A 24,876-nucleotide genomic window follows, 5' to 3' on the forward strand; every position below is an offset into this window, starting at 1 on the left:
ATGGGAGTTGAAGTCCAATAACATCTGGAGACACAACCTTGAGAACCCCTGCTATAGAGCATCTAGAGAATACACTGTCTCCGTTTTCTTCCCTGGCAGCATCTCCAAGAGAGGGCAGAGAGAGACTCCTGCCTGCAGCCTTGGAGAAGAAGCTGCCAGTCTGGGTAGCCCATACTGAGCTAGATGGACCAAGGGTCTGACTCAGCATATGGCAACTTCCTAGGGCGAAGACTTCCAGAGTGATCCCCAGAGCCCTGAAGTAGCACGGTGTGCACTTGGGCTGCCTCTGCCCTGTTGACTTCCCTGGCACAACGCCCACATAAGTGCACATCTCCAGACAGATCCTGGTTTGAGTCCAAGCTGGCATCACCTCCCTTTTGTGAAGCATCGGCCGTCTGCCGCCCTGGTAGGCCAGGTTAATGGTGCCTCTCATGATTCTTTAATGGTGGCGATCCGGCTGCGTCAGCAGTCTTCTATCCGATGGGTGCAGGAGGAGTCTGGGAGCCTGGACGGAGGCTCATCTGAGGCCCTCGGCCTGGCTGGCTTGCTTTGATTAAAGCCGTAAATCACAAGGTGCAGGCAAGAATCGATGTCTCTGACAAATGGAGACTCTTCTGGAGACGCTGCACCTGCCCAGAGCCTGATTCATCAGCATGTGCTGCATAAGAAACAGTGGTGGGTGGGGTTGAGGGGTGAGGGAAGGGTCACCACTTCTTTTAACACCCCCCCCCCAATGCTTTCTTTTGTAAAGGATCACAGGGGTCTTTCCCAGACAACAGGCATTACCGTGAGATTAAGAGGGGTGAAATGCTGTGAGCAGAGGTGCACCTAGGTAATTTTGGTGCCTGGACCTAAAGGCCTTTGGACCACCCCCCCCCCGCAAATTAAGCATCATCGTGCTTGGACAGGGGACCACACCAATTGGAACAGATGAAAGAGGATTGGGGGGCCCCCAGGGGCCCTGGACTTCGGCCCAGAAGTCCAGAGGTAAGAACGCCTCTGGCTGCGAGTTATGGAGCGTATCAGATATTTCAAATTTGCCCCCAAAACTGATGCAAACATTGATTTTATTTTGCCCCAAGGATAAAGGGGGCGAAATTCCAATGCACAATGAAAAACCCGAATCTTGTATAGAGTGATCCCTGATAGCTTGCAGGGACTTCGATGCATAGTCTATGCAGCTGCTTCAGCAGGGCTGGGTCTGCCTCTTGCTCCTTTGTGGCACGGAGTCACACACTCACTTGGACAGGGGGCCTAGAGAGGAAAATAGAGCTTTTATCAATTACAGCGACCCCCTCTCCCCAGCCCTCCAGCCAGTGCCGATGCTGCACTAAATATCCAGGTGGACACCGTTGGGAAAGACTCATCTCTCTCAGCTCCCCCACCCCAGGTCTCGGTAATACAAACCAGGTCAGTCCCTTCCTCCACAATTCAATCATGGATAATAGAGACCTTATTCTGGACTGACCTGGCATTAAACAGCAGCACCGGCAGGCCAAAGGACTGGTAAACCAATCAGGAATCCTCCCATTATGGGAACAACCAGAAGAAGGGATAGGGCTAAGACGTTGAACCACTCTTCCCCTCTTCTGATGTAAGTGAGACCCCATGTAAACCTTCCCCTACCTGTAATCACTCTAACTGAAGCACACACACACACACACACACACACACACACACACACACACCCCACACCAGTCCAGGAAATGATGTAGGACCCAGCAGAAACTGCTGAGTCAGCACTCTGGGTCTCCTCCGCTACCAACAGAGGGTTACCTTTGTTGGTGGCAACAGAAAGCATGGTTGCTCTCAAAGAGAGAGAGCCTCAGGAAAGCAAGGGGTCAGCTGCATGCAGCCACAGCTGGAAGACAATCTGAGCTATGGGGTTAGGAGAGCGCTTGCTCTCCTAACCTCATTCTACAGGGTGGCTGCAGAGGCAGGTTTGCTGCCATGGTGCCGCCAGGATCGGGCCAACACACACACACACACACAGAGAGGCAAAAAAGGGCATCCTAAGCCAGGTTTTGCCTGCGTGTGTGAATAGCTTCAATCACTCCTGGCCTGTTACATTTCAGGCTTCCAGGTTCTGCGGCTGACCTCAGAGAAAGTCCAGGAGGAAGAACTCCATGAAACTATTCTCACGACCAGGAGAAATCGGGATAAGGGAGCCTAGCCCGATTTCTCCCGGCCGTCTGCTGCCATGGGAGCTGCGTGGCTTCCGGCAGCCAACGACCAAAAGTACCCCTCCCCTTAAATGAGGTTAGCAGTCAGAGCGCTCCGCTAACTCTGGTTGGTGGATCGTGATGTGGCTCTGTGCCACGGCAGTGCACGAGGAGACCCCTGCCAGGAGGCTCTCCAGAATGCAAGTGTGCAGAATGCAAGTGTGCAAGGCCCCGGGGGGGGGGTCTCTCCTGCAAGCACACAGGGCATCCTGGAATTTCCACCGCCCCCACCAGCTCCTTGATGGAGCTGGCAATTGTGTGGGCGGCCAATCCGGCCACAGAGTAACGGCTCCCTCCCTCCCCCAATCGTGTGAAGCACTTCCATCTCAATCCAGATACAGCTGCCCCCTGTTCCAGCCTGCCCTCAAAGGTCATGTAAGCCTTACCAAAAAAAAAAAAAAAAAAAAAGCAATGACTTTCAAGGCAGAGGAGGACTTGGGGGGCCTTTGGCTGTGATTTGTTTCTCTCTGGTTGCTCTTTTGCGCAGAAATCTTGTCCTTTCAAATATTTTGGAGGGCGCTGCACATCCGTCTCAAGCAGGTGTTCTATGGTGACATTTCCATTCTTTGGAAGAGATTATTGTGATATATGGAAGGGTGGCTGTGTGCATCTCAAAAGCACCCACTGGGAAGGAGCAGAGAGAGAAAAAGAAGTTAAACTTTGCACTACTGAATCAAGTAAGTAGTGAAGCACCGAGGGAGCTGGGATCTTTATATTGTTTAGCCAACCATGTCATGCGGATCGTGAAAAGTGCTTTAATCTGCAACGTACAGGGTTTCCCAGGGGATTAGCTGCAGTCCCAATATGTTAATATAGCAAAAACGGATGATCCAATTAAGCTCTGCAATGCCATGGTGGAACGCAGGGACATATGTTGCCTTATCCTGCCGGTTTGAGTCGGCGGCTCAGAATCCTCCCAGGCAGCTTGGGACAAACACACACTCGCTGGTTCTTTCGTAGCATACCACATTGTGTGTGTGTGTGTGTGTGTGTGTGTGTGTGTGTGTGTGTGTGAGAGAGAGAGAGAGAGAGAGAGAGAGAGAGAGAGAGAGAGACTTTGCTTTACCCAGGTGTGACTTACCAGGAGACAATTCTCACCATCTTATTTTTTAAATATGGCCAACGCACTGTGAGTTGACTTCTTCTTCCAGTGTGGGGGAATTATGTTATGAATGCTCTGATCTGTCTCAAGGGTCATGATCCAGCCCCAGACCCCTTCTGTTTTCTTCAGGGATCCATTCCAGATTTCCAGCCTCAGAATCCAATCTTTATTACAGTCATTGACCAGTATATCACAATCAGTGGCGTTCTTACCCCTGGACTTTGGGGCCAAAGTCCAGGGCCTCCACATACCCCTGGGACCGCCCCCATCCTCTTTAGTCTGTCCTGGGTAGTGTGGTCAGTGCTGGCCAGGAGTGTAGCTAGAATTGAGTGAATGGGTTCAAAGAACCTGGGACCCCCAGCTCCTGAGGGCAAACACAAGCCCCCTCTCCCCTAGCTATGCCCCTGGTGCTGGCCCACACTGTGCAGGACAGCCGAGTGTGATTGTGGTTCCATGCTGGAAGAGCAGAAGGTTCCAAGTTCCCTCCCTGGCAGCATCTCCAAGATAGGGCTGAGAGAGATTCCGGCCTGCACCCTTGGAGAAGCCACTGCCAGTCTGTGTAGACAATACTGGGCTAGATAGACCAAAGGTCTGACTCAGTATATGGCAGCTTCCTGTGTTCCTATATACATTTGAATCTATCTATATGACATCTCTATTTCAGTTCTGCTTCCAACTCAAGCTGTCCCTTCTGTTTGTAAAGACCTGACAGTCATAGTAATGTAATTATCCCCAAGAAGCCATTTGCAACGGGCAGAGAAGGCTGCATTGGGTTGGTTAGCAGCCGGAGGAGAGTGAAAGGACAGAACTCACAAATCAATTAGCAGCCAAGAAGATCAAATTGGAAGGTAATATTATTTTCGTCTCCTGCCTGAGAGCCTGGCCGGTGCAAGGAAGTTGGGCGCTGAGCATCATACACAATTACTTCAAGTCTGGGAGTCATGTCATTAATCTCTTCTTCCTCAGTTGTGCCAAATCAATGCAACATCTGCAAGAGCTCAGTCTGCGGATCTGGGCATCCCGGACTGGGACACAGCCAAGGCTTGGCTAAAAAAAAAGAGTGAAATTTCAAGTGCATGTGATTATTGGGGATCCTCTCAAGAGGAAACATCTGAGATCTTTTAAGGGAAAGGGGATGATAAAGCAGGAGATCATCTGTCTGTCTATCTATCTAATTAGTACACCGCCCCAAACTTTCATTTCTGGGCGGTTAACAATAGCATAAAAAGTGGTTAAAAACATATACAGAAAACTTAAAACAATTTAACAATTTAAAAATCAACCAGAGATTAAAACCCAAAAAATTTAGGAAGCTGAGAAAGCTTGGGCGAAAAGATGGGTTTTCAGGTGTTTTTTGAAAATTGCCAGAGATGGGGAGGATCGTATCTCAGCAGGGAGCACATTCCACAATCTCGGGGCAGCAGCCGAGAAGGCCCATCTCTGTGTAGTCACCAAACGAGTTGGTGGTAGCTGGATAACCTCCTCTGATGACCTCAATGGGTGGGGCTCGTAGTGAAGAAGACGCTCTCTTAGATACCCAGGACCTAAGTCGCTTAGGGCTTTATAACTAGTACTTTGTATTTTGTTCGTAAACCTATTGGCAGCCAGCTAAAGGTATCCTAATACCAAGCTGTTTGGGGTGTTAAATGTGATAACCAGCATGAATTTGGACCTTAGGGTTAGGACTTGAATTTGGACCTTAGCAGGGGTGCACACAAAACCAGAGTTGCCAGTTCAGCTGGAATCTGAACCGGATTTGAACAGAACCAGCCTGGCTTCGTTTTGGCCCTGTTGAGCTGGACCCGATTCAAGGTCAAACCAAGCCGGCTTGACTGGCTCGGAGCTATACTGGTAAATGGGAATCCGGTGAGGAGTCCTCTTTGCCGATACAGGGGCAGGGCAGGGGTTTCCTAAGTATAGAAGGGGTAGGAGGAAGAAAATATGTACTTACAAGTATGAGCCATGGTTGTTCATGCACGGGAGCTATTTTACTGGCCTCTGCACATGCACAGAGCTCATTTGCATGGCCACTCAGTTTGCATGGTAAAATGGCCCCTGCGTATGCACAGAGGCCCGAACTAGGCCAGAGAAGGCTGAACTGGGCTGCTGCCAGCTCAGGCTACTCAGGAGGAGGCTGCTGGGGGTGGGAGGAGTCACCGCCACCACCGCTGCTCCCCCGCATGGCCACTGCCACAGCTGCAGTTCATACTTGTAAGTACATATTTACTGCCCTCTCTCTCCAACAATACAAGTGAAAGCCCCCTCTGCCCCTGCCTCTATTGGTAATGGGAAATCCTCACTGAATTCCCCTTTACTAGTATTGCTCCTAGCCAGCTCGGATTGAACCATCCCCAGTTTGGCTCAAACTCGGATCATCCGAGGCAAATCCAGTTCGACCCCAAACCTGTCAAGTCGAGCCACCTTGTACAACCTTAGAGCTGAGGAGAGGAGAGCTGGTCTTGTGGTAGCAAGCATGAATTGTCTCCTTAGCCCTGCAGGGTCTGCCCTGGTTGCATATGAATGGGAAACTGGGAGCACTGTACGATATTCCTTTCAGGGGATGAAGCCGCTCTGGGAAGAGCAGGTTTCAAGTTTCCTTCCTGGCAGTCCTTCCAAGACTGAAAAAGATTCCTGCCTGCAACCTTGGAAAAGCCGCTGCCCAACTGTGAAGACAATACCGAGCTAGATAGACCAATGGTCTGACTCAATAGAAGGCAGCTTCCGATGTTCCTATGAAAATTTGTGTGAAGTGTGAGACACTTTGGCAGTGGCACCCCACGGTGCATTCCCACTCTCACTACCAAGAGATGAGCAGAATTCTCTCATTCCATTCACAGGGACATAGGAATCTGCCTTCTACTGAGTCCGACCCTTGGGTCCATACCTAGCTCAAGATTGTCTACACTGACTGGCAACAGCTCTCCAAGGTTTCTGGTAGGAGACTTTCTCAGCCCTACCCGGAGATGCCGCCAGGGAGTGAATCTGGGACCTTCTGCAGGTAGATACGCTTCCACTGAGCTATGCCCACATCCTCTAAAGCAGGGGCCGAGCCACCATTGGACGAACGGGTTCGAAGAACCTGGGCCACCACGAATCAGGGGCCGCGAGCATGGCCCCAGACACGCCCCCGCATCTGACGTCAGATGCGGGGGCTTTATTTCAGTCCCAAATGGGACCACGTGGCCCTGTTTGTATCCAAAATAGGCCCACGCTGCATTGGCAGCACGGCCAGAGTAACTCTCCCTGGGAGGGAGAGCTGCTGGGAGGGAGAGCTACTGGTCCCTGGGAGGGAAAGCTGCTCCTGGTCTCTCTGCCAGCATAGCCAGGCCAATCGATCTCCCTCCCAAATGGGGCCACGTGGCCTCATTTGGGAGGGAGACTACACACCCCATGTCTGACATCAGACATGGGGGCATGGCTAGCTGGGCCCCTGCATCTGATGACAGATGGGGGGGGCAGGGGGCCGTAGCGGTGGCTGCACATGGGCCACCACCAGCCTCTCTATGCTCCTGATCTAAAGGGAACATCTGATGGCACTCACATGTTGTCACCCATCCAAAAGCCAACCAGGGAAGACACTGCTTAGCAAAGGGGACCATTCATGCCCTCCATCACAAGCTCTCCTCCCCACCACCAGGAGGAGGAGACAATCCCTCTGCTTGCGATTTGCCCAGCACCTCACAAGATGGCTTTCTGAGCTATCATCAGAGCTAGGGACCAACATTTGTTCCCTGCACGGAGGAAGCTGCCCTGATAATGAAGATGTAGACACATTTCAAGTGCACAGCCCCAGCTAAGTGCAGGCAAATAATCACTCTAATTACTCTAATTACTTAAGAGATAGCTCTGTTTTCCCAGGGAACTTTTTAACGTGGCGGTTTGGCAAAGCAAATGTGTGGCTGAATCCCTCCTCGGAGCAGGGGGGTGGCTGGCGAATGTGTCCCTAAGCCAGCAGTAGGCAACCCTGACTCTCCCGCTGTTGCTGAACTACAATTCCCATCATCCCCAGTGTGGCTGCGTATGATGGAAGTTGTTGTTCAACAACATTTGGAGAGCTGAGGTTGCCCCTCTGCGCCCTAAGAAAAAGACAACAGTATCAGCTGTAAAGTTGAGGTGAGCATCTTGGGCAGAGGTGCACAAAGGTAATTTTGGAGCCTGGACCAAAAGGCCTTTGGAGACCTCCCCCTCCCTTGCAAATTAAGCACCATCATGTTCCACTGGGTGACCACACCACCCAGGACAGACTAAAAAGGATTTGGGGGGCCCCAGGGTCTGTGGAGGCCCTGGACTTTGGCCCCGAAGTCCAGGGATAAGTACGCCTCTGATCTTGGGAGCTTGATGCTGTGTGCCATGAAGGTGCAGCAGAGCAGGAAGGAGACTAATCTGGCCCCACTGGAAACAAACTGTTGCAAATGTCTCGTGAACAAATGGTATGTATGTATGTATGTATTGTTAAATCTGCATGCCACCTTTCATTAAAACAATCCCAAGGTGGTATTTTAGTGACTGGGCTCAGATGTGAATTAACTGAGCAACGTTAAATTAAGCCCTGCTAACTGAGCCAAGAGATACCTTTGAACATGGTGATTCTCTTCCATTTCACTGGAGGAGAGCAACTGGCCCTATCCAATCCCAGCACAGCATCCCTGCACTGATTGTTGCTGCTATCTGCCTTGTGTTTCTTTTTATGCTGCGAGCCCTTTGGGGCCAGGGATCCATCTTATTTATGTATTGTGTATGTTTTGAGCACTTTGGTAGAAGAGTGGCATATAAATATCCGTAGTAGTAGTAAATGGCTGATGTGTCATTAGGGGGTGCTCCCTGGAGCACAGGCCCCCAGTGAATTGCCCAAAGCCCAAACCTCCTGCATGAGGGAAGAGAGTTGGTCTTGTGGTAGCAACCATGACCTGTCCCTTAGCTAAGCAGGGTCTGCCCTGGTTGCATATGAATGGGAGACTAGAAGTGTGAGCAATGGAAGAGATTCCCCTCAGGGGATGGAGCCGCTCTGGGAAGAGCATCTAGGTTGCAAGTTCCCTCCCTGGCAGCATATCCAAGATAGGGCTGAGAGAGATTCCTGCCTGCAACCTTGGAGAAGCTGCTACCAGTCTGTGTAGACAATACTGAGCGAGATGGCTCAAGGGTATGACTCAGTATATGTCAGCTCTCCTCACCAACAAAGCTGGTCTTGATGAGGAGCCCACCAAGACCGTTGTTTTTGTAGATAAAGTATCTTGCATTCGTGCCAATCTGGATGCCTGGCAGAATCCTGCGGTGAAGTGTCCAAAAACTCCTCTTGCATGGTTAGACAGGATCAGTTCCAATCCAGTTTCCATTTCTGGCTTCTAAGAACATGGACAAGTTGCTTGGAGCTATGCAGCTAACTGCACATTAGTAAGGACCCTTGAGATTGAGGACTCCTGTTCTCTTGACTCTTGCTCGATATGGCTGATACCATTTGCTGGAGAGGCTATTGGAGATGGCCTTGTTGACATAATAAATGCATCTCTGAGGGAGGGCAGGATGCCTCCTTGTCTCAAGGAGGCAATTATAAGACCACTTTTGAAGAAGCCTTCAAAACATCCCTCAGAGCTAAGCATTTATAGGCCAGTCTAACCTTCTATGGTTGAGCAAGGTGATTGAGTGGGTGGTGGCCTCTCAGCTCCAGGCAATCCTGGAGGAAACAGATTATCCGGACCCATTTTAAACCAGTTTATGAACAGGCTAAGGGGTTGAGAATGCCTTGGTTGGCCTGATGGATTATTTTAAATTGATTGTTGACAGAGAGTGTGTGACTTTGCTGGTCCTTTTGGATCTCTCAGTGGCTTTCAGTACCATCGACCAAGGTGTCCTTCTGGATTGTCTGCACGGTTTTGGAGTGGGAGGCTCTGTTTTACAGTGGCTCTGCTCCGATCTCTCAGGGAGATTCCAGATGGTGTTGCTTGGAGACTATTCCTCCTCTAAATGGGAGGTTTTTTATGGCGTCCCACAGGGCTCCATACTGCTTTTTGACATTTACATGAAACTGCTGGGTCTGACAGTGCTCACACATGTGGTCTCCCATCCAAATGCAAACCAAGGTGGACCTTGCTTAGCAAAGGGCACAATTGATGCTCACTACCACAAGACCAGCTCTCCTCCCCACTTGTAGGGGCCACGATGAATCCCCTGCCTAGGTCTGGCTGAAGGGTGCTGGGCCAGATGAGCCTTGACCTTACCCACCGGGCAGTTTTCCATCTGTTCTGTTAAGAGGAGCCGTTGAAATTTGCAGCTGTTTCTCCCAGTAGAGCAGGAGCAGGAGTGGGTGGTGCATGTCATTGCAGGCACCTTTAAATTGAATTTCAGCGAGGGCAAGTATCAAATATTACCAACAGGAAGAAAGGAAATCAATGGCTTCAATGCAAAATGGAGGTTAATTGGCTGGATACTCACCCTCCCGAGTAGATGTTGCCGGCTGCAATGAGTCACTGCTTCAGCATGAGTCAGCAATACTGAGCTGTTATCCAAAAAAGTAGAAATGTCATTCTCCCTCCCTCTCTCCTGCCCTTTCAAGATCCATTAGCAGAAGCCATTGAGGAAGAGTGCTTTGGGACTCCTTCAGAGCGTCATGGGTCAGGTGATCATATTGTTCAGCAATGGCATCTTCTCTCACCTTGAGAGAACACTTTCCACATTGACATCACTGAAGGATCCACTCAGCATATATGAACATGGAAACCTGCCTTAGCCTGAGTCTGACTGTCTGTCCCAGTGCTGTCTACTCTGACTGGCAGCATCTCTCTCAGGTAGAGAGGGGCTTTCCCCATCATCTGCTACCTGACTCTTCTACTGAGAGTTCTTCTTCTTCTTCTTCTTCTTCTTCTTCTTCTTCTTCTTCTCTTCTACTCTTTTTCTCTTTCCCCCTCTTCTTCTCTTCTCTTTTTCTCTTCTCTTCATCTCTTCTCTTTGTAGACTCTTTGTTTGACTCTTCTACTGAGAGACTCTTCTCTTCTTCTCTTCTTTTTCCCTTTCCCTCCCTCTGCTTCTTTTCTCCTCTTTTTTCTCTTCTCTTCTTCTCTTTCTAGACTCTTTGTATAACTCTTCTACTGAGAGACTCTTCTCTTCTCTTCTTTTCTCTTTCCCCCTCTTCTTCTCTTCTCCTTTTCTCTTTCCCCCTCTTTTACTCTTCTCTTTTTCTCTTCTCTTCCTCTCTTCTCTTCTTCTCTTTGTAGACTCTTTGTTTGACTCTTCTACTGAGACTCTTCTCTTCTTCTCTTCTTTTTCTCTTCCCGCCCTCTGCTTCTCCTCTTTTTTCCTCTTCTCTTGTTCTCTTCTTCTCTTTCTAGACCTTTTGTCTGACTCCTCTCCTCTCCTCTCCATCTCTTTGTAGACTCTTTGTCTGACTCTTCTACTGAGTCAGACCATTGGTCCATCTAGCTCAGTATCATCTACATTGACTGGCAAGGGCACTCCAAGGTTCCAGGCAAGAACCTCTCCCAGCCCTACCTGGAGATGTCAGGGCATGAGCCTCATGCAAGTAGCTCTTCTACTGAGCTTATGCCCCCCTCCCCGGAAATATCTTACAGCAGAGAACGCTCACATATAGTCACCCATCCAAATGCAAACGAGGCTGGACCCTGCAGATCAAATGGCACAATTCATGCTTGCTACAGTGGAACCAGGGATCTTCTGCATGCAAAGCCACTGAGCTATGCCCCCTACACTGCCTGTTGCAGAGGATTCTGGGATATATTTCTAAGGTGCACCCTGTTTATATCACACATCAACCAGCCCTGCTGAGTCTCCCTGCATGGAACCAGTCCTGGCTAGAATGCATTCAACACCCCACTACATCTGCACATATAAGGAAAGATCAGCAATATAGACTCCAGACAAAATATGTCTTTTAGAGAAGCTTTTTCACCACAATTGACCTGTTCAGGGAAGAATCCCTCTTTCCAGCAGCCCAGGTTTCTCATCTGGAAAACTATCATAGTAACGAAGGCAGACATTCCCAACCTTGGTACACAAAGATGTTGTTAGGAACATAGGCACACAGGAGGCTGCCATATACTGAGTCAGACACTTGGTCCATCTAGCTCAGTATTGTCTTCACAGACTGGCAGCGGCTTCTCAAAGGTTGCAGTCAGGAATCTCTCTCAGCCCTATCTTGGAGAAACCAGAGAGGGAACCTGGAACTTTCTGCTCTTCCCAGAGCAGCTCTATCCTCTAAGGGGAATATCTTGCAGTGCTCACACATCAAGCCTCCCATTAATATGCAACCAGGGCAGACCCTGCTTAGCTAAGGGGACAAGTCATCCTTGCTACCACAAGACCAGCTCTCCTTTCTTAAAGGCATACCACCACTACTACTGTGAATATTAATATGCTGCTTTTCAACAATAGTTCCCAAAGTGGTTTACATAGATATAAAGAATTAAATAAAATGGCCCCCCAAAGGGCTCACAGAAACATATGATAGACACCAGCAACAGCCATTGGAGGGATGTTGTGCTAGGGTTGGCTAGGGCCAGTTGCTCTCCCCCTGCTAAATGTAAGAGAGGCACCCCTTTATCATTCAGCTATTTATTTAGTAACTATATTGGTATACTGCCCTAAACTCACATCTCTGGGTGGTCTACAACAAACATGAAACATATTAAAGCAGACTTTAAAACAGCTTAAAATCACAATTGTTGTTAAAAAGCTTGGATGAATAAATGCCTCGTAAGAGTCTTTTAAAAAGCAGTTGGACATGGGGAGGCTCTTATTTCAGCAGCGAGTGCATTTCAAAGCCTTGGGGTGGCAACAGGTGAGGCCCGTCCCTGTAGAGCCACCAGATGAACTGGTGGCAATGGCAGATGGACCTCTCTGGACAATCTCAATGGGTGCGGTGCTTATAACGGAGATGTTCTTTACCTCTTCGTTCAGTTGGCATACAAGGTGATACCCACCAGGAGTCAGTTGTGCATTTCTGTTGCCAACCCAGGAAGCAAAATATAATTTTAAAAAAAAGTTTTTCTGTGCATACACCTAGTACTCCTAATGACAATGGATACAGCAACCTTCCACAGAATTGACAATGAAGATACTGAAGAGGTGGTGGATCGCTTTTGCCTTTTAGGATCTACCATCAACCGTAAAGGATCCGGAAGTCAAGAAATATGCCGCAGACTAGCACTTGGTAGGGTAGCAATGAAGGCTTTGGAAAGGATATTTAGATGCCGTGACATGTCTACACCTACAAAGATTAGAATTGTTCGGACGATGGTTTTCCCCGTGACACTCTATGGATGTGAAAGCTGGACTTTGAAGAAGCAAGATTGAAAAAGGATTGACGCTTTTGAACTTTGGTGCTGGAGAAGACTTTTGAGGAGACCATGGACAGCCAGGAAAACAAACAAATGGAGCCTAGAACAAATCCATCCTGAATTCTCACTCGAGGCATAAATGACCAGGCTCAAACTCTCATACTTTGGACACATTATGCGAAAACTCAGCACCCTTGCAAAGTCCATAATGCTGGGAAAGGTTGAAGGAAAGAGAAGCAAAGGACGACCAGCAGCAAGGTGGATGGACGCGATTATGAAAGCCATGAATGCACCCCTGAGAGACCTTCAAGGCCAAGTTGAAGACAGATCATCCTGGAGAGAATCTATCCGTGTGGTCGCTAGGAATCGACAGCAACTTGACGGCACTCAATCAATCAATCAATCAATCACTCCAACTTACTTTCTGGGGGTTCTGGAACAATGAGACTTTGGTTTGGGGCAGTAGATAGATAGATAGATAGACAGATAAATGTAGAATCCTCAGAATGGGGCAGGAAACACAGGGTGCAGGACCTGAATGGTCATGGCAGGAGAGCTTTTCTTGTGGTAGCAAGTACAAATTGTCCCCTTTGCTAAGCAGTGTCTGCCCTGGTTTGCATTTGGATGGGAGTCTACATGTGAGCACTGTAAGATAATCCTTCTGCTTGCATGCAGAAGGTTCAAGTTCCTTCCCTGGCAAAAATAGGGCTGAGATAGATTCCTGCCTGCAACCTTGGAGAAGCTGCTGTCAGTCTGTGTAGACAATACTGAGCTAGATGGACCAAGGGTCTGACTCAGTATATGGCAGCTTCCTACTTTCCCATTAAGGGAAATGGCAACTAAAATGCACAGGGTTTTGAGAGATGCCTCCTCCTACTGCTGAAACACAAACCCTTCCCACCTCCAACTTAATAATCTCCCATGAATATGGAATAGCAGCTTCTGCCTGGGCACCCTTGCAGAGCTGCTGCTCATGAATAAATTATCTCTGCTTTGTGAGATTCAATACATCCCCCTCACCCTTTGGAAGCATTCATAATTACCTTTGAAATATAATCATCTGGTGGATGGGAATGTTTGTGTTACTGCTCTGCTTGCTCCTTCCTTTCCCCTGACTCAAGCCTTCTCCAGAAATAGTGGCAAATTCTTCTTATTAATAATATTTATATACCACTTCTCAACAACAACTAATAATTCACCAAGTGGTCTCTATAGAAAAAAATGAATAAGATGTTTTCCCCATTTCAGTTCACAATCAGTGGAACATAGGAACAGAGGAAGCTGCCCTCTACTGAGTCAGGCCCTTGGTCCATCTAGCGCAGTGTGATCTACACAGACTGGCAGCATTCCCTTAAAGGCAGCCACATCGCCCACACAGCGCCAACCATTTAACTTCTGAATGAGGCCCCGCAGCCCTGCTCGGGAGCTAAACCAGCACCCCCACATCTGATGTCAGACACGGAGGGCGTGTCTGGGGCCACACTCGTGGCCCCTGATTGGCGGTGGCCCGGGTTCTTTGAACTCATTTGCCCAATGGTGGCTCTGCCCCTGAGACAGAGGCTTGGTCCCATGCCATAGTGGACCAAGCTAACAACTGGGCATACACTTAAACTGGAAACTTCTTCAAAAACATGTCCTGATTGTGCTGAACTTGGATGCCACCAAAGCTATCTGTGCCTGGTGGTCAGGCTGGGATGTCTCCTTCACACGTTCAAATCACTGTAGTCAGCAAGAGATGGACACACCTGGACCCACTAGCCCTCATTGACTGGAGCATCAAGTGATGGATAAGTACAGTCTCATCAGACTAGACACACAGAAAAAACATTCAGGGCACACGGCGGGACCTTTCCTGTGGGAGCCCCACATTATAGAATATTGTGCCCAGGAAGAGCTGTTTAGGGATCTACAGACCACCACCACCCACAATGCCCTCAAAGGTTCTTGCTTCTTTGGCAGGAGTTCCCAAGATTGTGCTTGGAATGTTTAGGAATGTAGGAAGCTGCCTTATACTGAGTCAGACGCTTGGTCCATCTAGCTCATATATAGGGAGGAGAGCTGGTATTGTGGTAGCAAGCATGACTTGTCCCTTGACGTAAGCAGGGTCCACCCTGGTTGCTTACGAATGGGAGACTAGAAGTGTGAGCACTGGAAGATCTTCCCCTTAGGGGATGGAGCCACTCTGGGAAGAGCAGAAGGTTCCAAGTTCCCTCCCTGGCAGCATCTCCAAGATAGGGCTGAGAGAGACTCCTGCCTGCAACCTTGGAGAAGCCGCTGCCAGTCTGTGTAGACAACACTGAGCTAGATGGACCAAGGGTCTGATTCAGCATATGGCAGCTTCCTATGTTCCTATGATCCTAGCTCAGTATTGTCCACACTGACTGGCAGCTTCTTCTCCAAGGTTGCAGGCAGGAATCTCTCTTAGCCCTACCTGGAGATGCTGCCAGGGAGGAACCTGGGACTTTCCTCATGCTCTTCCAGTAAGCTACAGCCCCATCCTCTAAGGTGGAATATCTTACAGCAGACAGTGCCAGAATTCTCACATCCAAATACAAACCAAGGCAGACCCTGCTTAGCAAATACGACAATTCATGCTACAAGACCCACTCTCCTCCCCACACAAAGCTATGTGAAAGCTTTGAACATTCCACAGTTTGCTCTGATTTTCCCACCTTAATTCCAGAACTAATTTATGCTACACGAACTCCCATTTATCACAAAGAGACAACACACTAATACTCTGCATGCACATCCTATGCATCATATATGAGCAATCATACTATTGGCTCGCCCCACAGCAAGTGCACCAATAATGGGGGGGGGGATAGTTTATAGATCGTCCAAGGGGAAGCAGGACAGGCATTTCTGGAATCTCTGCTCATTGTGCTGAATTTGGCCCACTGAGGACAGAACCCCTGCAGAGGACAGGGGTTCTCAAGCTCGGCTCTCCAATGTTAATTGAATTTGTGCTGGGATGATGGGAGTTGTAGTACCACCTCTGGGGACTTAAACTTGAGAACCCCGGCTCTGTGGAACTCCTTTTGCACTCACTGAAAATCCTCTAATATATCACTTTGGGGATACCCTGGAATGAGCTTCCAAGCTCACTTTTTCAAGATATTGTTGCCAGTCCTAGGTCCACCAAGACATGTGTGCACTTTCCTTTCCTACAGTGTAAACCTTCCTCCAAATCGTCCCCACCGTTTGGTCCCTTTCTAAGGCGGCAGTTTGACTGGGTGATTTTATGCCATGTTTTTAATCTTCTGTTTATTTCCTTGTTTTCCTTGTAATATTTCTATGTGAGTCACTTTGAGTATTGATTCCCACCCCCCTGCCGAAGAATGTAGACTCAGTAAATCCATATTCTAATAACACCACTTGGTATCACAGGAAAAACAATGGTTATTAGTGGAAGCACTTCACACACGTGCAAACTCCAGTTGTTGAAGAATTGAGCTAAATTCTGCAGGTGGATTGAACCCCATGGTTGTAGTGTTTCAGTCCCTAGATAATAAAAATAGTTTTCATAAGGCAGGATGTAGGTCTCTGTGCTAGGCAGTTTCTTGCCGTAGAAGAAAACTATGCCAGTGAATGCATGAATTAGAAAAAAATCAGAATGAGTTAACTCTCCAAGTTGCCATCATCCATTCTTAACATTTCTGCCTCCATCAGTTTAGACAAATGAATGGAACGGCCCAGACAGCGGTAACATTCATTTCGATGACGTTCTCGTGATGATGGTCTCTTCTATTTATGCCACGGAGGATCCCTGACTCTCTCTCTCTTTTTTTTACATAGCAGTTCAGGCTGGGTGTTTTTCTACCCAGCAGAATTATTTATGAGAATTCAGAAAATGTAGATGTAATGTTTCCAGCTAATAGAACTCAAATCACTTGTGCTGCACCATTAGAGAGCAAACCTTCCCAAGTAAATTATACACAGGCTGTAAATGGAAGGAGTTGTAATGTTTTTATGACCCTATAAAACTTTGGAAGTTTATTGCTGATCCTTGAAGCTCAGCTGTAGAAATTGACAGCGACCCAAATATTGCCATGATGTCCAGACCGTTTACCATGACAATTACAATTAGTCTTTTGAATGCTCTCCTTTCTGGAAGATCTAAGAGGCGATTAGCGTTTGGGGTAGGGATGGATGGAATCAGCCTACCTGAAGAAATTTGCTAGTCTTCAATGAAAATCCTTTCACATCCCTCAGAAGGTTCTCTTTATAAGGTGTATTAGGGACTTTGAACAGGGGACTCTAGCAGTGAGACTAAGGGACATTAATGATTACTCACAAAATGCGTAGAGGTTTCATGGCTCAGACTTTGGAATAAGAAGACTCAGAGCAGGAAGACTCACCTGCTAGTAAGCCACAGCGGCAAGATTTGGCAGAGAAACCAGACTCGGGACCTGAGGATTCTCAACAGCTGCCAGACTTGAATTCTGATGTGGAAGAGCCTGGGATTCCACCTATAGTGAGATGAAGTATCAAGAGGCAGGCTCAGAGGGACTCACGCAGGTGCAGGAGATAACAGGGAAGAAAGCCAAACTGCTGACTCAGGGAAGCCTGATTGGTTCCTGGTTCTGTTGAGTCATATATATTCAACAGTCTCTCATGGCTGAGTTGCTGTTTGCAACTTTGCTGGCAGCAGATACTGTGCTCTTGGAAGTATATATTTTTCGTGTTCCAGTTTGTCTTGTCTGTACTTTCCTGCATTGTTCCCTTAATTCCTTGTTCTGTGTCCTTCACTTGTTTCATTCCTTGTTTTGTCTTTTCTTCCACTTATTACTCAGTTATTGTTAGAGGGGGGTACCTAGTTTTAGTTCAGGGGGACAATTCATTTACTGTTTTCATTGCGAGCCTTTTATTTTTCTTCATCCAGTTTCGTTGCTGCTTTCTGTTTACTCTCTCTCTCTCTGGGGGTTATAAATCCTGTAGGGATAGCTGGGATAGCAGTTCATGACAAGAGCGAGTAGGGAGCTACTGTTAAGATCTCTGTTGGACTGAAGCACCAACACTGGAGAGCGTACTTGCAGCTAACAACCCATAGGGACATAGGAAGCTGCCTTATACTGAGTCAGTAGAGGTGTGCAATTCGATTCGACCTTGAATGGATTCGGATCGAATTGGGGGCAATTTCACTGTTCTGACTCTAGCTGAGATTCTCAGTCTGCAAATGCATTGCTTGAGTACAAATCTTGGTGGAATGCCCACCTAAGGAAGTTTAGACCCCTCTGGCTTGTACCAACAAATATTCAGCCTTTTTCAGTGTTCCAGGTGAACAAGTCCTTCACTGCTCCTCCTCCTGCAAGATAATCCCTACCTGGGATTAGGGATGGATCTGAACACTATCTGAGCAGAGTTCAGACTACAAATCCAGGAGGGCTTGTAATGCTCACCTCACTATATGGTGAACGTTAAGATCCTAAAAGGGTTTTTTAAATCCCCCCCCCCCATATGTGGTGTTTTTGGTTAATCCATTCCTTGATCCAGGCCAGTTTTTGAATGGTGATTTAGTTACTTTTATTCCAGTCCTGGAGTAGAGGTGGAACTGACAAAACAGCCAGCAGAAAGAGCACGGAAAAGCAGTTAGTACTTGCCTCTCTGTAAATAATATCTATTTCAATGAAACATTAGTATTTCTGATTCTACTCCACTGCCTTGTCCTTGCATGCCACAACTCTTTCCTCTGGATTCTATACGGGTGATGAGAGTGGCTAAGAACCACTCCATAAACCAACCAACAGACAAAACTCCCTTCTCAATAACAGACAGCAACACAGAGAGGAAAAGGCCTACAAGACACAGAGAGGACAAAAGGAAGGCAAGGGACAAGAACAAAGACACGCCACTCTTTTATGCAGACATTTCTGTCTCTCCCTCACTTGGAATTCAGAATTTTTCTTCATAGAGGCAACATACTGTGTAACACAAGACTTCTGTAGTAGCCTGCTTTTGAGTGCAGCAGCCATCTTATCTACTGTGTAATCCAGAGATGGGGAACCTTGACACTCCTGCAGATGTTGGCCTACAATTCCCATAACCCCTAGCTATTGGCCTCTGTGGCTGGGGATTATGGGAGTTGTAGTCCAAAAACAGCTGGAGTGCCAAGGTTTCCCATCCCTGGTTGTAATCTCTTAGCTCTTCCTGAAGAGTGGAGTGGCCACCATTTTGAGTGCTTCTTTCATCCAGTGGCACAGCATAGGTTTCCAACCGTGATGGGTTCCTCTTCCAGCTTTGTGAGCTGCTGCTTTTGTTGTTATCAATATGCTTCCTTCTTTTCCCGAATTTGCTATTCATGACTCCCACTGAAGTTTGTAGCCTTGTGGGCCTTGTAAATTATTGTGGCAGATTCATCCTGTGGCCTACCACAATTTCCCGGCCTCTCGGGGATCTCACAAAAGAAGATCAACCATGGGAATCCAACTGCTTTCACAGAGCTCAAGAATGCCCTTGCAACATGATGTTGTCATGTCATACTTGGACCCCAACAAACAGACTGAACTTTTGGTGGAAGCTGGCCCTGTTGTTCTGGGTGCTGTCCTCACACGAGTAGATCCACATGGCCATATTTCTACCGTAGCATATGCCAGCACAAGCCTCCGGTGCACTGGGGCGGGGGTACTGGCCCTATACAGTGGTCCCTCTACTTAAGAAATTAATCCGTTCCGAATGCACATTTGTAAGTCGAAAAGTTCGTAAGTCGAAAAGCGGTTTCCCATAGGAATGCATTGGGAACGGATTAATGCGTTCTGGAGCCTAGAAAAAAGACCCAGACCCCCAGTAAGGCTTGCAAACTGCACAGGAACATTTATTTTCAAGAATAAACAGGCAGTAAACAGGCAGGCAAGTCAAGGAAACCGCATGTAAAATTCATAAGTCGAAAAAACCACATCTAAAACTGGATCTAAAACTGCTGTTTGTAACTCGAAAAATACTTATGTCGAGTAGTTCGTAAGTCGAGGGACCACTGTATCAGGACACCCAATGGGGAAATGAGAGAGAGGAGGGCGGATCCTCATGAGAACATCAAGGGGGTGGAGGGCCCGGAAGCCCCTCTCCACCAATCAAGGTAAAGCATGGCATAAGGGAGGCTCAGTGGGGAAGGGGTCTGGACCAGAGGAAGAGCAGGGATCTGGGGATTGCAAGGGCTGCAGAACTATTGAGGGAGCAGAGTGCCTGTGAGGAGGGAGGCTGGAGACACTGACTGGAGAGACCTGGTCTTGTGGTAGTGGACATGATTTGTCCTTTTTGCTAATCAACGTCTGCCCTGGTTTGCATTTGAATGGGAGACTGCATGTGTGAGCACTGTATGATATTCCTCTCAGGGGATGGAGCCACTCTGGGAAGAGCAAAAGGTTCCAAGTTCCCTCCCTGGCATATCTAAGATAGGGCTGAGAGAGATTCCTGCCTGCAACCTTGGAAAAGCTGCTGCCAGTCTGGGTAGACAATCTTGAGCTAGGTGGAAGAAGGGTCTGACTTGGTATAAGGAAGCTTCCTATGTAAACCTTTGCTAAGTAGGGACTGCCCTTGTTTGCATTTGGATGGGATACTTGGATTAGCTTTCTGCCCTACCAGAATGTTACCGTAAGCTGGTTGCTTTAGTAACAGAGAAGGCCCAGCCCTGAGCAGCCACCAAACGAGTTGGCGGCAACGGCAGATGAACCTCTCCAGATGATCTTAACAGGCAGTGGGGCTCATGGTGAAGAAGACGTTCTCTTAAATACCCAGGGCCTAAGCTGCTTAGGGCTTTATAGGTAATAACCAGCACCTTGTATTTTGCCCAGAAACATATCGGCAGCCAGTGTAGTTCCTTCAACACTGAAGGAGTGTGCAGTACATTATGGGGAATATTTTGACGCTGGCTGGGAGGCCAAGCTAATGGCGTGTTTGCACCTTTAGCCCAGTCTAGCAGCTGGGCTGTTAAACCCTTGCGGGTTTGCCGCCGTTCTGCCACTGTGAGCTGTGTGGCTCCTGGCGGTTCTCATGCACAGGCGAAACCGAGCTCGTCTTCCTTAGGCAGGTTTGCCTGTGTGTGAGAACAGCCTCAATCTTTATTAAGTAGCCTTTTAATAATACAGTGGGGATCTGTTTGGTTTATGTTTGCCTGGCTTGGTATATGGCAGCTTCCTTTGTTCCTTGGAGCAAGGAGAAAGAACTTTCAGCCAGTGAAGGAGAAGGTTGCCTGAAAGCCCCAACCCACACATCTGAGTCACTGCAGGCGGGAGGAAAGAGCCCGAGGGGTCTCCACTGACCTTCTGAAAGGGAAAGCCACACTGCTCCAGCATACGGGGCAGCTTTGCAGCGTGTGGATAAATTTATCAAGTTGTTCATATTTTATGAAGCCTATCGAGCAAGCTGTGGGAAAACATCCTTGAAAGGATTAAACATCTAGAGGGCTTTGGGGTTTAAACGTCTTGATCTACAGAGGCATTAGAGGTGGATTAAAAGAAGGCTACAGTAGTTAACATCTAATGGTGCCCAAAGTGTGTGTGTAGAGCTTACCCTGGGGCCAAGTGTGGCAACTTACTGGGGCAGTGAATTGTGGGTTCCGTCCATTGGGGAAAGCACTAGATCAGGAAATCCTTCCCATATGGCACAACCGGCCAAGGGGTTTTCCTGTGGTCTTGCTTGGTTTCTGTTCACACAGGGAAATGGCTTATGGATTGTGCCTCATGTATGGGTTGCCCGAGAGTTAATCTCGTGCACATCAGAAGTTGCCTTATCCTGGCCTGGTTCGCACAGTCATCAAAACTGCGGTACAAGCTGGGCTACTCACATTTTAATGATTGTGTGAACTCACAAAAACCCCTCCAGCCCAGATTGCTCAAAGCAGGGTAGCCCAGGCTCTCTACCTGGCTGTTAAACAAGGTAGGAGATGATGACAGCTTTCCTACTAGGGCTGTGTCCAAAATCAGTTTTATCAACTCAGCTCAAATCCAAACTGGATTCAAACCCAGTTCTGAATTTGAACTGGATTCAAGCCAACCAGGCCTGGCCCAGTTTTGCGTCCACTCAAACTGGATTCAGTTCGAGTTTGAAATGTTTCAGAGCCCAACTGGTAAAGAGACAACAACAACAACAACTTTAGGAAGCCCTCCTACCGCCCTCTGGTAAAGGGGGTAAATTCCCCTTTACCAGAGGGCGGCAGGAGGGCTTCCTAAAGTTGTTGTTGTTGTTATGCAAATGCCTGGTGAAACAGGTGGGTCTTAAGAAAGGCCTTAAAAGGAGCCCAGGAGGGGGCTGAACAAATGGGAGGGGGGAGAGTGTTCCAAATAAAACAAACAAACAAACAAACAAACAAACAGGGCTTGCATCCTGACTGTCCACCTCATGGCAGCCTCTTCAGATACTTCTAGGAGAGACTTCTGCCTGAAACCTTGGAGAGCCAGTCAGTGTAGACCAGGGATTCTCAACATTGGGTCCTCAGATGTTGTTGGACTTCAACTCCCGTAATCCCCAACCAAAGGCCACTGGGGCTGGGGATTATGGGAGCTGAAGTCCAAAAACATCTGGGGACCCAACGTTGAGAACCCCTGGTGTAGACAATACTGAGCTAGATGGACCAATGGTCTGACTCGGACAAGCTTCTGTTGTCCTTATTTTCCTGTGCATTTGGGGTGCTGGCTGAGTAGGGGAGGGTGGGAGACGTGGGATTATGTTTCTTATGTTTCTTTTCAGATTGTGAGTCCTTTGGGAACAGGGATCCATCTTATTTATACATTTATTATCTCTCTGTGTAAACCGCTGTGCATGCTTTTGTTGAAAAGCTGTCTATAAATATTTGCTGTTCTGGTTGTTGATTCTTCTTCACTTGGATTAACATCCAAGCTAGGGAATGCCAGGCTCTTAATGCTCGCCTGATGGTGGAGGTAAGCATTATGAATCTCCAGGCCTGTCTTCCTGTGCTCAGAAATCCCAATCTGGGCTGCGTCTTGGTTTTCCACGTTGTGGTGGGGGATGCAGCTGGCATATTATCAGGCTTAGCGAGAGCCGGCACCTGCCTCGTGTGTGTGTGTGTGTGTGTGTGTGTGTGTGTGTGTGTGTTACAAGCTGCATATTGATAAAGCCTGAAGCATCATGTTTGGACACTGCAAGGGAGAGATTTATGGCAGTAATAAAGGGCAGGTGGAGAAGCACTTCCCTACAGCGCTGACTGACATTTGTGTTTCAAATGGAGCGGAACATGTGCCGAAGGAGCACGGGCAGCTTGTCTGGCTGGGAGAAAGGCAGCCCTCGACAATCCATCCTCCACTCCTTCCATGGCTTGATCTGCACCAAGATGTTCCCCCTGCCCTCTCTCTCTTTTCCAAAGAGCCCACAGGAGGGACATTATTGAGAGGCTTGCACGAAACTTTTCCCGATTACTTCTGCTAGTATTTTCCACCTCCCCCGAAGTGAGAGTGTACGCCTGCAACATTTCTCCAGTCAAGGGCATAGGTGATTTTGTTGTTGTTTGGAGGGCAGGTTTTTCTGAAAGGAGAGATTGTATGTTGGTTGATGTCTATTCCTACTCCTCCTATGAAAATGTATATGCTGCTCTTCAACCCAAGTTCTTAAAGCAGATTATATAATAATAACAACAACTGACAATCAAATTCAGCCATCCCAGGTCCTTGGGAAGGACTCGATGTCTGGATAAAACAAACCAGTCAATAACACCTGTCTGACTGTGTAAACAAGAAATAATAATTCAGTTTCTATATTGCCCTTCCAAAAATGGCTCAGGGCAGTTTACACAGAGAAATAATAAGCACATCAAGTCTCCCATTCATATGCAACCAGGGCAGACCCTGCTTCGCTAAGAGGACAAGTCATGTTGGCTACCACAAGACCAGCTCTCCTCTCAAATAAAATGATATTTTCTTTCATCGTATCTGTACTATATTCTGTGCTGGTCTTTATTGTTTATTATTTTTATTATTTATTTATTTATTTGATTTCTGTACCGCCCTTCCAAAAATGGCTCAGGGCAGTTTGCACTGAGAAATAATAAATAAATAAGCAAGATGGCTCGCTGTCCCCAAAGGGGACAAAAAAGAAACATCAGATAGACACCAGCCACAGTCACTGGAGGGATGTTGTGTTGGGGGTGGATCGGGCCAGTTACTCTCCCCCTGCTAAATAAAGAGAATCACCACGTTAAAAGGTGCCTCTTTGCCAAGTTAGCAGGGGTTAGGAGTGCATTTACTAGGAGAGGTCAGAGGCTAAGACCGGTGTGGTAGGCCATTAAGCCAGTCATAGGAACATAGGAGGCTGCCTTATACAGAGTCAGACCATTGATCCATCTAGCTCAGGATTGTCTACCCAGACTGGCAGAGGCTTCTCCAATGTTGCAGGCATGAATCTCTCTCAGCCCGATCTTGGAGATGCTGCCAGAGAGGGAACATTGAACCTTCTGCTCTTCGCAGATTGGCTCTATCCCTTAAGGGGAATATCTTACAGTACTCACACATCTAGTCTCCCATTCATATGCAACCAGGGTGGAGCCTGCTTAGCAAAGGTGACAACTCATGCTTGGTAAAGCAAAGTAGCATACAGCTGTACTCTGAGTGACTTACCTGCCAGCATCCTCTACCTGTGCATCATCTCCGGGGTCTCAGTCTTGGAGGAGGAGAAGTGGTCTTGTGATAGTGAGTATGAATAATCTCCTTTGCTATGCAGGGTCTGCCCTGGTTTTCATTAGGATGAGAGATACCATGTGAGCACTGTAAAATATTCTCCTTAGGGGATGAGGCCATATCCTAGTGGAACAGCACCTGCATCCTTGAATGCAGAATGTCTCCGGTTCAATTCCTGGCAACCTCTCCAAGTAGGGCTGGGAAAGACTCCTGCCTGAAACCTTGGAGAAGCTGCTGCCAGCCTGTGTAGGCAATACTGAACTAGATGGACCAATAGTCTGACTCAGTGTATGGGAGCTTCCTATGTTCCTGTATAAAGCAACATATCATGTAGCCGTGCCAGGAAGACAATGTGTCCAGAACTGGCTTCTTTTCTGTCCTTCTGGGGAAGAACTCTCACTTGTCCAATGACCAGGCTGGAGGTGTGCTGCTTCCTGCACAACTTCCAGAGGCCACCCATTGGGCATGCGGGCTTCCTTTCCCCATCGCCTAGGATCCCACTTTGTTCTTCGTCCAACGGTGGTGTTCTGCTTTGCGTCAGCTCCCCGTCACACATGTGGTGCTGACAAATGCTTATTAATGAATAATTGCATGAAATATTCACCAGGCCGTGATATTGAATATTTCAGTAATATTTTGGC

The 24,876-nt window shown here is 47.9% G+C and overlaps 1 long non-coding RNA gene across 1 annotated transcript; it reads right to left on the reverse strand.

Moving 5' to 3' along the window:
- Positions 1-2,615: 2,615 nt before the first annotated feature.
- Positions 2,616-17,055, reverse strand: LOC128338163 (uncharacterized). Its single transcript, XR_008312537.1, has 3 exons — positions 16,973-17,055; positions 4,138-4,371; positions 2,616-2,846 (listed from the first exon to the last, which is right to left on the reverse strand). It is a non-coding gene; the product is annotated as an uncharacterized LOC128338163 (long non-coding RNA).
- Positions 17,056-24,876: the final 7,821 nt, after the last annotated feature.

The sequence above is a fragment of the Hemicordylus capensis genome, chromosome 15 (genome assembly GCF_027244095.1).
Source record: "Hemicordylus capensis ecotype Gifberg chromosome 15, rHemCap1.1.pri, whole genome shotgun sequence".
In the NCBI taxonomy this organism is placed as follows: domain Eukaryota; kingdom Metazoa; phylum Chordata; class Lepidosauria; order Squamata; family Cordylidae; genus Hemicordylus; species Hemicordylus capensis.